A 15,121-nucleotide genomic window follows, 5' to 3' on the forward strand; every position below is an offset into this window, starting at 1 on the left:
CACAAGGCCTATAAGTCCCTTGTATTACAGCCAAACTGCCAATATAAACCTACTGAAACTTATTATAATAAACATATAATCAAAACCATAAGGAAACATTTATATATATGTAGGCAAGTAAGCAGGTTAGCCTCATAGGCTAAACTTTGTGAATGTGATTCTGGAGTTTGGTGTATCTTTCACTGTCCTTCCTTTTCAAGTGTGGGCACTCTTATCTGTTGTGTATGGGGTTGTCATAGATATAGATCTTGTTGTTATAGTAACTGAGTTAGGTCGTTAGGGGTTGTCATGATTATGAGGGTTAGCCAGCAGCCTGGGGATTAAAGGGTTAACTACACCTAGCCAGGTGGAGTGACCAGTAGGAATGTAGGTGGGACTTTGAACCTGGGACAAAGGAATTTGGGTTTTTTCCTTTGTCCTTTTGTCTCTCTGAGAGAGTTCTCTGCAGCTACAGAGAGGGACAAGCATGTCTCTCTCTCTCCAAGACACCATTCTTCATTTTCTGTAAGTAGGGTAAAGTTTAGGTAGTTTCGTTAGGTTTTATTGTTTTAAGGATTGGATATGGGATCTGATGTCTGGCACTGCTTAAAAGATGTTTTGGCTTTTCTTTTTAACTAAGTTCTAGGCTCATGGAGTTTCTCCATGAGTATATTTTGTTACCTTCCCATCTAGTCATTCTGCTTGCAACAGGAATATTGTTGTAATAATAAAAGTTCTTTCTTTTCTTTTTATTAACCTGTCATTGGTTAATGGTGTGCCCTGATTTTTATTTTAGGGGTGAGATTTCCCAAATGATCTTTCCCCTGGTTTCTTTAGCAACATTTGGGTGGTGGCAGCGGAAGTTTTATTCCCAAGATCTAGGTTTTTAAGATTATGGGGGAAGTTTTATACCAAAGCCTGGTAGATAAGGCTTTGGGGTACACTTGCTGGCCCCCACTTCTGCATTTATCATGCCAGAGTGGGGAAGGAGCCATGACAGGGGTTAACCCAGCCAGTTTTGGCTGGTTCTTCTAGCTAGTTCTATGTTATGGAATAAATTGGAAATTTGCAACTACTGCAGCTCTCTATGTTTCAAGCGATTTCTTCCTAAACTCTGTAACTCCAAATGATATGGTAAAGTGGCGACAAGGGTCGGATCTGAGAATCCCATAGAGATGTTCCTTGCATCGCTAGGTTCATAACTTGGGACAATCCTGGGTCAACATGAGTGGCTGTCTTAACTTGCGTAGCAGTGATGGGCATGTTCTCTGTTCAAAGTAGAAGATTTCCTTCTGGCCACTATCTTGATGTTTGACTGGCAAAGGTAGCCTGAGAGACTATCTGCACTGCAATGCAGAGAGGATTTCCGATATCTGATCTCATATGTGTGTCCACAAAGCCACAATGCTCATTGTTGCATGTGTCTAGCAGCCAATGGTGGAATGCCTGTGCGTGGACCAAAAATTACAGTCAGAGGTCGATGGTCAGTGAGAAGTGTAAACTTCTCTCCAAACAGGTACTGGTGAAATTTCCAAATCCTGAAAATGATTCCTCATGCTTCACACTTGATTTGCACATAGTTAGTTTCTGTCTTGCTTAAGGTGCATGAAGCAAAAGGAATTGGTTTCTCTTCTTCCAAAGGCATAATGTGTGACAAGACCACTCTATACAGGGAAGCATCACAAGCCAACTGTAAAGATAAGGATGGATCAAAATGCGTCAGGACCTCCAAGTGCACATTTAACTTTGTTAAATGCAACACTACATGCTTCAATCCACTTCCAGGACTTGTTCTAGCCAACGAGTTCATGAAGTGGTTTTAGCAGTATGGCTAACTGAGATAAACTTTCTGTTATAGTTCGATAATCCTAGAAATGAGTGAAGTTGACCAACATTTTGAGGGGGTGGAGTCTTCATCATAGCCTTAACTTTTTCAGGAGCCTTATGATGTGTCCAAAATATTCAACAGAGGCTGAAAGAATGCACGATTGTCTTTGCAGGCTTGTAGGCCCTACTCTTCCAGCCTCTAAGTTCTTAAGGTGATTCTCCTCATTCCTGCCCATGACCAAGATGTCATCAAGCTAGCACTGGACTCTTGGCAAGCCACACAAGATCTGGCCCATAGCCTTCTGGAACAAAGCTGGGGTAGATGTTATTTTGAAAGGTAAGCAACAGTAACGATAAAGCCCTTTAAATGTCACAATAGTCAATAGCTCTTGGGACTTTTCATCAACGTGCATCTGTAAATACGCTTGATTCAGATCAGTCTTGCTGAACTTTTGTTCCCCAGCCAGGCCCACAAAGTGGTAATTGATGCGGGGAAGAGGATATTGTTCTGGGTTAGCAGTGACGTATCCTTGCTTCCAGTTTTCTTCAACTGTGCTTTTCTCTTCCTGGGGTTCATTTGTATCAGAGTCTTCTGGCATTGACTTATGTGAAATGTAATCGGGTCCAGAAATATTTCTGTGACTTAGTCTAAAATCTGTTAGCATAGGAAGAGTTTAATTTATAGTGTACTTGCAAATGGCAAACGTAAATATGCGAATGAACTTGAAATATGGCATCACACAATGGCTCACTAATTTGGCACTTGATTTTAGCTGCAGGGCTTTGGAAGCCCAAATTTCTCAAAATGTAAATGAATGTTTTGGCCCAGTTTATAACAGTAACTGTGAGACACACATGAGTGTGATTTCCAAACTCTTGTGTGCTGATTTAACATCTGTATTTAATGTTACGATTAAAGAATACATGAGAGCCAGCTCAGTGTGAGAGAGAGGCATTCAGGGAATTGGAAACGTACAAAGCAAAATAAGATACAGGCTGTTAGAAGCTCAGAACTTCTGCCCTTACAGCCCTGGCAAGTCTCAGGCTGGGAATTCACAGACACAGTGGATCATGTAAGAGTTCAAAAACAACAAGCTCCAGTGGCAGCAGGAGCTGTGCAGAACACAGAGGTTGCACTTCCCAGGGATTTGTGAAAGCACTCTGTTTGCTTTTACTGTGCGTGATTTTCTCCCAATGTACCCCAAATCTCATACAGTCAGAGAAATGTAGCCCATACAGCGCTACTGGATTATTTAGTGTGACTGCCTACACATCACAAGCCACTAACTCCTACCCAGTTTTCCCCTCATTGAGCCCAATAACCTGAATTAGACCCCAGTATACATGCAATTACAGACCAGTAAGTCTAACTTCAGTTCCTGGCAAATTAGTCGAAACAATAGTAAAGAATAAAATTGTGAAGCATGTAGAAGAACATAATTTGTTGGACAAAAGTCAACATGGTTTCTGTAAAGGGAAATCCTGTTTTACTAATCTGTTAGAGTTTTTTGAAGGGGTTAACAAACATGCAGACAAGGGGGAACCAGTAGATATAGTATACTTAGATTTTCAGAAAGCCTTTGACAAGGTCCCTCACCAAAGGCTCTTGTGTAAATTACATGGCCATGGAATAAGAGGGAAGGTCCTTTCTTGGATTGAGAACTAGTTAAAAGACAGGAAACAAAGGGTAGGAATAAATGATAAATTTTCAGAGTGGAGAGGGGTAACTAGTGGTGTACCCCAAGGGTCAGTCCTGGGACCAATTCTTTTCAACTTATTCATAAATGATCTGGAGAAAGGGGTAAGCAGTGACGTAGTAAAGTTTGCAGATGATACCAAACTGTTTAGGATAGTCAAGACAGAAGCAGACTGTGAGGGACTCCAAAAAGATCTCACCAAACTGAGTGATTGGGCAATAAAATGGCAAATGAAATTTAATGTGGATAAGTGTAAAGTAATGCACATCGGGAAAAATAACCCCAACTATACGTACAGTATGATGGGGGCTAATTTGGCTACGACAAATCAGGAAAGAGATCTTGGAGTTATCGTGGACAGTTCTCTGAAAACTTCCACGCAGTGTGCAGTGGCGGTCAAAAAGGCAAATAGGATGCTAGGAATTATTAGGAAAGGGATAGAAAATAAGACACAGAATATCTTACTGCCCCTGTATAAAACTATGGTACGCCCACATCTTGAATACTGAGTACAGATGTGGTCTTCTCACCTCAAAAAAGATATTTTGGCCTTGGAAAGGGTTCAGAAAAGGGCAACTAAAATGATTAGGGGTTTGGAACGGGTCCCATATGAGGAGAGGTTAAAGCGACTGGGACTTTTCAGTTTAGAAAAGAGGAGACTGAGGGGGGATATGATAGAGGTCTATAAAATCATGAGTGGTGTGGAGAGGGTTGATAAAGAAAAGTTATTTATTAGTTCCCCAAATAGAAGAACTAGAGGACACCAAATGAAATTAATGGGGAGCAGGTTTAAAACTAATAAAAGAAAGTTCTTCTTCACACAGCGTGTAGTCAACCTGTGGAACTCCTTGCCAGAGGAGGCTGTGAAGGCTAGGACTATAATAGAGTTGAAAGAGAAGCTAGATAATTTCATGGAGGTTAGGTCCATAAAAGGCTATTAGCCAGGGGATAAAATGGTGTCCTTGGCCACTGTCTGTCAGAGGCTGGAGAGGGATGGCAGGAGACAAATCGTTTGATCATTGTCTTCGGTCCACCCTCTCTGGGGCACCTGGTGTTGGCCACTGTCGGTAGACAGGATACTGGGCTAGATGGACCTTTGGTCTGACCCAGTACGGCCGTTCTTATGTTCTTATGCCCTCCCCCCGACACTAAATTATTGTGTGTCACAGGCAGAGAATAGAAGGCATCTTAATCTCAAAGTGAAAGTGTTCAAAGATCGGATTTCTCCTGGTTTCACACTAAAATAGCATGAACCCACACATTTCTCATCTTCTTGGTGTCAAACTGCAAATGAGCCCGAATTTGCTCAAAAGTTTGGTAGCCCCTCACAAGCCCTTTGGTTGATGTGGTTTGAGTGTTGACGCTGCATCTGAACTTGAAGCCCAGGTATGTTTTTGTGTGTGCGTTGGGTTTGTCATAAGTATTTCACCACTCTAATGCCCCCCTCAAACACACACACTCTCCATAGTTTTATATCTCCCAGCTTTGGACCCTTTAAGGATTTCCCACCCTCCATGATTATGGGTGTGATATGGAAAGGAAAGGGCTTTGTGACTATTTGGAGAGAAGGGTAGAGCATAAACTTATTGGATCCTGCACACCAAGGCTACGTCTAGACTGGCGTGATATTCTGGAAATGCTTTTGCGGAAAAGCGTTCGTGGCAATCTAGACGCGCTTTTCCGCAAAAAAGCCCTGATCGCCATTTTCGTGATTGGGACATTTTTGCGCAAAACAAATCTGAGCTGTCTACACTGGCCCTTTTGCGCAAAAGCTTTGCGCAAAAGGGACTTTTGCCCGAACGGGAGCAACATAGTATTTCCGCAAAAAGCACTGATTTCTTACAGTAGGAAGACAGTGCTTTTGCGGAAATTCAAGTGGCCAGTGTAGACAGCTGGCAAGTTTTTCCGAAAAAGCGGTTTGTTTTCTGGAAAACTGGCCAGTCCGACACAATGACAGCTCCCATCCTCTTTTCCTTTTAATGTAGGATTTGATACATCCATCTCCAGCCGAGGTGGGGCTAGGATGTGTGGAGATAGGATGGCAGAAGAAGAGAAGGAGCACGTAAAATACACAAAACTGAACTCTCTAATGACTTTTTTCTTTCTTAGGCCCCTCCCCCCCAACATGCTATAAGAACTCCACCCGTGCCACAACACCTGCTTTTCTGCATATAAAAGCTAGGGCTGGCACTAGGGAGTGGCAAACAAGGCAATTGCCTGGGGCCCCACACCATAGGGGTCCCTGCAAAGCTAAATTGCTCAGGCTTTGGCTTCAGCCTCAGGAGGCAGGGCTGAGGGCCCTGGCTGCCAGCACTACACAGCAGGGCTTCAGCTGTTAGCCCTAGACCCCAGTGATTCTAGCGTTGGGCTGCTTGGCAGGCCCCCTGAATGAGGCCCCAGGCTCTTGGCTGAGAACTGCTGTTCTAAATTATATGTGGCAATTTTATATTATGGTCAAAATTCAGGTCCTGGTATAACTGGAGAGCAGCTTCCATTGACAGCAGATTCCTTCTCCTCTCCTCCTCCCCCATGCAATGGGCATAGCATGGGTCTTCCCATGTCATCCTGAATCTGTGCAGGCAATGGTATAGGGACAGGGTAGCAACTAAGTAAGGCAACGCCTATAACACAGTGTAATCTCTGGGCCAGTACAAAGCTACGTTCCTAATCTGTAGGCATTTGGGGAGATCTTCATTCATGAAATCAAACAGGATTATGCATTGTCTGTTTTTGAATTCTGAATAATAGAATGTTTCTAATAACTCCATGTAACTCAGCAAGATTATTTTGGGTTTGCACTGAAGTGATAAATCTGACATGTCATTTTGTGATATACAAAGAAGGATTGAGAAATGAAGAGTAGAAGAAACTTTGAATGGCTTCTTAACTTCACATATTTTCAAACATAAAAGAAGCATACTTATGTGTCCAGAGATTCTCCAGAACAAGCCTGAGCCCTTTGCTATTCAGATTTAATTGCAGTGTGGGCTAATTACCCTGCTTTGCTATTTAGCACTCTAAATAAGTCATCCAATTTGGCTTATTTTTGCCATTGACAGAACACTGCCAAGAGTTTTTCATTTTAGAATAAAATCAAAATATCCAGAGACAGCTGCCTTCTAGTGATGTTGTAATCCTTAATGTTGTTTCAGTCATTGATACTTTCACCTTTAGAACATTTCCCTATCTGTTTTTTCCCCTTTAACATCAAAGCATTCTCAAGAAAGTATTTGAAACATGTATACTGCTGCTTGCAAGCTAGAGTCTTGGTATACAGCATTAATTAAAATTGTAGTCTTTCACTGATTCCACTGATTATTCATTGAAGTGCTTCTCTTTTACTGTGGGTAAGCTTTGTTACTGTAGCGAAACAGCAGCTACCCTGCTGGTATCATAGGTATATTTCATCCTATTGCACTATAATCTGATTCCCATCCTTTCTTTCCCTTTGAAGGTCAGCATGCAGGCCACAGGAAGAAGTAGAAGTGCATCTATGACATCTACATCTCTCAAAGTAACATCTTTTGCATTTCAATTGGATTAGATTTTGCTTCTTACCAAACACTTCTAAGATCTATAGGCCACTACACTCCCTTTCTTCAAATCCCTCCACAAGACATATTTCTGCTTGAAAACCTACAGAGGAGAAGTCAGGGATAGTTATTTGCTTATTAAAGTATAACAACTGTCTCATATGGCAGCCCCCTGGAGTGAAACAGCTGCCTCAGTTTCCCTCCTATACATGTCCCAGAAATAGTCAATGCATTTTCCAAATATAATTATAGCCCTAGCACAAACTTTAAAAAACAACAAATAGTCCAATAGCACTTTAAAGACTAACAAAACATGTAAATGGTATCATGAGCTTTGGTGGTCACAGTCCACTTCTTCAGATGATTCTAGCACAGTTCATTTACTACAAAACGCATGTGTATATAAACTGCAACACTATAGTCTGGAATTCTCACACCATAGCCCGAATAGTATGTGTAACATTCAGATGTGGCATCTCTTGTCATACCCGAGCATCCCTCAGCATGTCCTACCTTCTCTGTAAGTCCTCTCCAATGCATGCACCAGAATAGTCATTCAAGTCCTTCCAGTTGCAGCTCGATCCTGCTCCTAGGACTGTATATGACTGTAAAAGTCAAGTGCAGTAGTTTTATAATATGTTTTCAGAGAACAAAGATTAGAGAGAAGTAAAGTGGAAAGTAACACCTTAAATCTGTTTTAGGGTGATTTAAATGAAAATGTTTGTTGTAAACAATGAACAGACCACTAAAAAATAAAGGTTAAATAATATTCTGTTATAGTTTCATCCTTGCGACAGTGATCACATCATAATTAATAATATTTGACCATTTTTAAAAGAAAGCTTGCTTTGGTGGCATATAAAATGCTACTGCAATACTCTAGTAATTTTGCAAATACTCACATTATGGTAATTGCTTATCGCTTTACTGTAATATCTTTCCTGGTATCTTAAAGTATTTTAATAAGTTAAACACTCTGCTTCCACATCTCACAATCAGTATTAACTTCACCATGATATCTTATTTTAAGATTAATTTTCCTTTATTGCATAAAATTGTAATTTTAATGAAGTTTCAAAATAACCCATAATTTCTTGTTCTAAGAAATCTGATAATTAACTTGCTGCCTGACAGATAATTTTGCTAAAATTATATTGAAAAATATGTATTTACTTTCAAAATTCCTATTAAAATAGAAACATATCCATGTGTTAGAAGATCATTACAAATCTCAGTATAGACTTATGAAACTCTTAATTTTCCTGTCAAGAATAGGCCACAGATGTAGTTGAAAGAGGTGTACTAATGGAATGGCACTAATGCAATTTCACAAATAACTTAATGAAGCATATAAAGCCATATTTCCTCTATTAAATACACATAGCATGGAGTCACATCTTGCTTACTGGGTGTGAAAAATATTTTTAATCAGCTTAAAGATGAAGAGACTCTTCAAGGTTATGCAGATTAACTCTTAAAAGCCATAAAAGCTTAAAGCTCAATGAGAAATCTAGAAGGAAAAATCCAATCAACTGCATCCCTTAAGATTTTCACCATTCTTGAGGTCCTTAAATATCCTGAAAAAACTGGAGGTTAGCACAGCAAAACTTTCTGAACATCCAGACTTTCATGCTTAGAAGTTACTCAATCCCAAAGTCAGAAGAGTAAAGGGAAGGAGCCATGAACTACATTTCAAAAAGTTGCCTATGTCTGCAAACACAGGACATGTGGTAAAGCATTTGTATGTGTACTACAGCTGTAGTCAAAAACATGTATAACTGTAGAATTTAATGCCAGTGAGTAACCCTACTGCCTGAAATTCCATTTGCACTGCACTAAAAGGAAGCTTTGTTATTGACTTCAGGGGGGGCAGGATTTCACCCACTAGATTCTATAGGACTACTTGTGGGTAAAGCTAATTGTGTGCATCATTGTGTGAAAGAATGAGGATTATGAGAATAGAGACCTTACAAGTACACAATTTCCCACATTCACTGAGGCACATGCAAAGGGGAATTCAAATGGAACTAGGACCATAAAGGGCCCTGGTTTTTTAATATTTTTAGTTTTACTTTTTTATTTTTCCCTTCTGGGGCACTAGCTTTCTCCCTTAGGCTAGGTCTACACTGCAAAGAAAAGTCGCAAAAAGATACGCAAATTGCAAACCACAATTCAGAAATTGTTCCAAAAAAGTGGGCACATTCCTTGGATGTGGCAGCGCTTTTCCGGGATACCAGAAGGTATCCCAGAAAGGCTCTGCTGTGTAGACATATCCTTAGAGCCCTAAACAGGCTATTTGGAGACACATTTAATCCTCTGTAGATATGGTTGACCACACCAAACCAGGGCGGGATATCTTTCTGGGTATGGGGGTACAGTGAGATTAACTGGAGTGGGATCGTTTTGGAGATGATGGCACAGTGAGATTTAGGAAGATGGCAGATCTCTCTGGGGCTAACAGTTGAGTATCCCTGGGGATGAGGTGATCCCATCATTTATATGTATACTTTGCAGCTAGGAACATTGAATTTCATCTGCCATTTTGTTGCTCAGTCACCCAGTTTTTGAGATCCCTTTGTAGGTCTTTGCAGTCTGCTTTGGAGATAACTATCTTAAGTAGATTTGTATCATCTGCAAATTCACATCTGAGTTCCTTCAGAACTCTTGGGTGAATGCCATCTGGTCCTAGTGACTTATTATGGTTTAATTTTTAATTTGTTCCGCAGTCTCTTCTAAAGACACTTCAATCTGAAAACACGAGAAGTCCTGTGGCACTTTATAGACTAACAGATTTATTGGAGCATAAGCTTTTGTGGGCAAACATGTCTACCCCTCTGATACTTCTCAATCTGAAACAATTCTTCAGATTTGTCACTTTAAAAAGAATGGCTCAAGTTTGGCAATCTCCCTCACATCCTCAGTCATCAAGACAGATGCAAAGAATTCATTTAGATTCTCCACAATGGCTTTATCCTCTGTGAGTGCTCTTTTAGCATCTCTATTGTCCAGTGACCCCACTGATTGTTTAGCAGGCTTCCTGCTTCTACTTTAAAAAAGTAATAGCAAAATTATTTTTGTTTTTGGCTAGCTGTTCTCAGATTCCTTTTTGGCCTTCCTAATTATATTTTTACAATTGCCAGAGTTTGTGCTCCTTTCTATTTTCCTCACCAGGATTTAACTTCCATTTTTAAAGATGCCTTTTTTTCTCTTAAACAAAATACTAACACGGCTACATCTCTATCACTTTTTTTTCTCTTAGTGCTTCTTTTACATTATTGGTTAAATGTACGGTACATTTTTTATTCTCTTACAATATTTTTTTTTTTAAATTTGGGGTCTATATTTAAATTGAGCCTCTATTATAGTGTCTTTAAAAAGTTTCCATGCAGCTTGCAGGGATTTCACTTTTGGCACTGTACCTTTTAACTTTTGTTTAATTAATTTCCTAATTTTTATGTAGCTCCCATTTCTGATATTAAATGCTGTGTTGGACTGCTGTAGTGTTTTCCTTCACCACAAGGATGTTAAATCTAATTATATTATGATCACTATTACCAATCTATATATTACCAAACTATCACCAGCTACAGTAAAACTCCGATGGTCCGGCATCTGATGGTCCGGCACTCCTGATGGTCCGGCACCATCAGGAACCCGGAAGTTTTCCGGGCAGCCAGACCATTGGAGCTGCTCTGCCCCCAGCTTCCCCGATTCAGCCGCTGCTAAAACTGACCAGCAGCTGAATCGGAGAAGCCGGGGGCAGAGCAGCTGGAGTGCTGCCGGGTAGGTCCCATAGCGCTGCTCCTCGGGGCTGCGAGACCAACCCAGCAGCACCCCAGCTGTCCCCGATTCAGCTGCTGCTGAAACTGACCAGCAGCTGACTCCAGGAAGCCCGAGGCAGAGCTGCTCTGCCCCGGCTTCCTGGAATCAGCCCCTGATCAGTTTCAGCAGCGACTGACTTGGGTACACCTGGGACAGAGCAGCTGGGGTGCTGCTGGGTTGGTCTCGGAGCGCCAACGGTTGGCGCTACCAGACCAACCCGGCAGCACCCCAGCTGCTCTGTCCGAGGCATCTGGATTCAGTCACTGTTGAAACTGACCAGCGGCTGATTCCAGGAAGCCAGGGGCAGAGCAACTCTGCCTCGGGCTTCCTGGAGTCAGCGGCTGATCAGTTTCAGCAGCAGCTGACTTGGGGACACTTGGGGTAGAGCAGCTGGGGTGCTGCCGGGTTGGTCCAGTAGCGCCGCTCCTCAGCGCTGTGGGGCCAACCCGGCAGCCCCCCATCTGCTCTGCCCCAGGCCTCCTGATTCAGCCGCTGTTGAAACTGACCAGCAGCTGACTCCAGGAAGCCCGGGCCAGAGCACCTCTGCCTCTGGCTTCCTGGAGCCAGCCGCTGATCAGTATCATCAGCGGCTGAATCGGGGTCGCCTGGGGCAGAGCCGGACTATTGGAAAGGGGGGGCTATGAGGAGGGCTATGCATCCCCCCCACCCCAGACCCCTCATAGGTCCCCCTTCCGATAGTCCGGCAAATCTGATAATCTGGCACCCCCTGGGTTCTAAAGGTGCCTGATTATCGGAAGTTTACTGTATATTCACCTTTTGGACCCAACACTATGTTCCACTTAGGACTAAACCAAAAATTGCCTCTCTTCTTGTAGGTTTTAAGGCTTGCTGCTCCAAGAAGCAGTCATGTAAAATGTCATGAAATTATCTTTGCATCTCATCCTGAGGTGACGTGTATCAATTCAATTGGGGGATATTTGAAATCTCCCCATTATTATTGTAGGTTTTTAAATTTTTATAGCTTCGTTAATCTTTTTGAGCATTTCATAGTCATTGTGCCATCCTGATCAGGTGGTCAGTAATATATCCCTACTGCTATATTCTTATTAGAGAATGGAGTTACTATCCATAGAGATTCTAGAGTGAAGTTTGGTTCATTTAAGATTTTTACTTCATTTGATTCTATGCTTTCTTTCACTTATAGTGCCTGTACTGCCACCAGCATGACCTGTTCTGATCTTCCGATGTATTTTGTGTCCCGTTGATTATGCTCATTCCACCAAATTCCTGTGATGCATATTATAACAATATCTTTATTTGATATGAGGTGCTCTAGTTCACCCATCATATTATTTAGATTTCTAGCACTTTTAATAACTTGTCAATTTTAGCTGTCTGCCATTAAACGATATAATTGAATGGGACTCTTTTTTTTGTTTGAGTGTTTCTCTATGATGTTATCATTTTCCATCCTCTCCCGCTCATGAGGACATAAAGGATCTCCATTCATAGATCCTCCCATTCCAGGTAGCTCTTTCTGAACCACATGCTCTTCTGCACCTGTCGGCTTTCCCCCCCAGCCCTTAGTTTAAAAACTGCTCTATAACCTTTTTAATTTTAAGTGCCCACAGTCTGGTTCCATTTTGGTTTAAGTGGAGCTGGTCCTTTCTGTCTAGGCTCCCTTTTTCTGAAAAGTTAGCTTGAAGAAGGCAGCAGAGTTGGAGAAGGTAAGGAGGGTGTCACATTCGGGAGAGCTAGCAATCCCTGGGAGAGGTGGACCTGATCTCCAGGGTCCAGGGACAGATTTAAGACTACCCTGTGTTTGTTTGTTTTTGTTTAAGAATAAATCTCCTCAACTGGAATTGGGCATGGCAGTGTGTGTTTGGAGCTGGGGAGCAGGACCATAAGCCAATAAAGTGTTGGTGTGCAATACTCAAAATGGCATAAAATCCTTTCAATCTTTTATTTCAACCTCGAGTTATTATCACTGGAATGTCAGGATATTTAGACTGTGTAGTTTTATTTGAAATATGTAGTTATTTAACCTGTGTTGGCTTTTTTGTGTAGGAGGAGATCATAGTCATAATGCTAAACGTTCTGTAAGTGGAACTGGTAACACTATCTAACATAAGGTATGTGATTCAGTTATACAGTAAAACTTCAATAGTCCGGCATCCAATTGTACGGCACTCCTGATAGTCCGGCATCAAAATGGCAAAGCCTAATGATTGAGCTTCAGCAAAAAAAGAGTCACAAGGCAGCAGCGGCAGCAGCGGCAGCAGCTGAACCGAGCAAAACCGGATGCAACTGAGTCAGTCTGCCACTGGCATTGTGTGACACTGGACAATGCTTATGCTACAATAAAAAGGGTTAAAAACACTTTATATACAGTATATACTGTGTGTGTGTGTGTGTATATATATATATCAAGCTTATAGTACCTCCTGATAGTCCAGCATATCCGATAATCTGGCACCACCTCGGTCCCAAAGGTTCTGGATTATTGGAAGCCTACTATATATTTAGGCTGCAATTCAGCAAAACAGTTAAGCACCAACTATTCAGCAAAGGACTTTAGTTTTGCTTACAAAATTAAGTGCTTTGGTAGTTATAGATGAATTACTGAATTGGGGACCTAGCTATCAAATCTGTTTTCAAAGATTCAAGTTAAAGCGTTGGGGATCATTACACTCTCCAGAAGAGCTGTGGCAGACAGCACTCTGAGAATGTAGATAGCTGTAAGCTATTGCCTCCCTTGTGGAATGAAAATTGCAGATGCCTTGTAAAAATCATTTTATTTTGAGGTACTCAACAGGAAATGTTGACATTATCTGACACATTGCAGGCTGTGATATATTCTAGGTGGTTCAGTATGATAGTTCATCTTGGAATTTCAGTTATTTGCAGGAACATTTCTTTTCACATCTTGTGATTAGATCATTTTAGAAGATGACCATCAAGCACAAATTACACATACTCACATTCACCCAGCATGACCAATACATGCCCACATGCCACTGTCTTTTCTCTGTCCCAAAAGAAAAAGCTCCTTTTTAGCCATATTTTTGCAAAAGTGTTCTACTAGGTGGAAAAATGCCATGCTCATCTACAAATATGAAAACAAGTAAAAGAGAAGAATTGCAGCAGCTGACAGTTTCACCAGGCTGATGGTTCCAACAGTCTTTCTGATTTCTTATGTTATCGTTCCCTTTAGTCAGCCATGCCAACACAACAAATCTAGAGCAAAACAGTTTTCAGAGCCAGCAAAGAACTTTACTGAAGCAAGGTCAAGATGTTGCCAGTATTTGCATGTTTAGCTTTCAGGCTGTAGGAATATTTGGTATTTCCAGTGGGCCACAAAAAAACAATCTTTCAGAGCATATATCCTAATCATTTCATTGGAGGAAATTATTTAGTGGCTTATCTACTAAAACCTGAAAGGGAGTTTAAGTTAGTGTCTATTGTGACAAAGCTCCTCCTCAACTTTGGTGGGTCCTGTGTTTTGAGGCAGATGGCTTGCCTCAGAGACTCACAGCAGCCCTCTGGTTAGGCACTTTCTCTAGGGCACCAGCTTGCTGTTTGTTGAGCTCTTCTCATTATTGTCAGAATAGAAAAAAAGAGGGAAACCAAACTCCTTAGTGTCTGTGGTGCCTCCAAGTGGCACAGGGCTGGACAAACCTTTTCCTAAAGCCAGTCCCTTTTCAGTGCTGAAGTGGAGGGGGGGGGGGAAGCCCAGGCCCACCCTCTACTCTGGGTTCCAACCCAGGGACCCTGGGAAAGCAGCTGCCTGCAAATGTCTCCAGTGAGAGCTGAGTGACAGCTGCACTCCACGGAGCCCCTTCCCCCCACCTTCCTTACTGCAGGCTTTTCCTTAAGGAGCCAGCTAGCACTTGCTCCTCCTAGATCCTCCACTGCTGCTTCTCGTCTCAACTCCTTGTGCACACTGAGCTAACAGAAGAGGAGCCCATTTGAACCAGTTTCAAATGGTTATTAATTGGCCCCAGGTGTTCTGATTAGTCTGACTCAATTGCGTCTGGAAACCTCCTAATTATCTCCAGATACTTTAATTGGCCCAATTGATTCTAGCAGGTTCCTGCTGGTTCTGGGTTAGCCCTTGTTAGTTTACTCTGGGAACAGAGGCCTATGTAATCTGTGGCTAATATATTTTCCTTCCACATCTCGACAGTAGCCCTCTGGCCTGAGTCTGTTACACTATATTTATTATTAATTTTTGTGACTATTTTCATGTGCAGAACTGCCACCAAAGTCAGTGGGAGTTTGCATTTGAAAGCAGTAAAAAGC

The 15,121-nt window shown here is 41.7% G+C and overlaps 1 long non-coding RNA gene across 1 annotated transcript; it reads left to right on the top strand.

Moving 5' to 3' along the window:
- The first annotated feature begins 320 nt into the window (after nucleotides 1-320).
- LOC102451324 (uncharacterized) lies at nucleotides 321-12,243 on the top strand. Its single transcript, XR_331493.5, has 4 exons — nucleotides 321-504; nucleotides 1,980-2,143; nucleotides 6,958-7,017; nucleotides 12,024-12,243. It is a non-coding gene; the product is annotated as an uncharacterized LOC102451324 (long non-coding RNA).
- The last annotated feature ends 2,878 nt before the right edge of the window (nucleotides 12,244-15,121 follow it).

Source organism: Pelodiscus sinensis, chromosome 13, assembly GCF_052426305.1.
Source record: "Pelodiscus sinensis isolate ZL-2025 chromosome 13, ASM5242630v1, whole genome shotgun sequence".
Taxonomy (NCBI): domain Eukaryota; kingdom Metazoa; phylum Chordata; order Testudines; family Trionychidae; genus Pelodiscus; species Pelodiscus sinensis.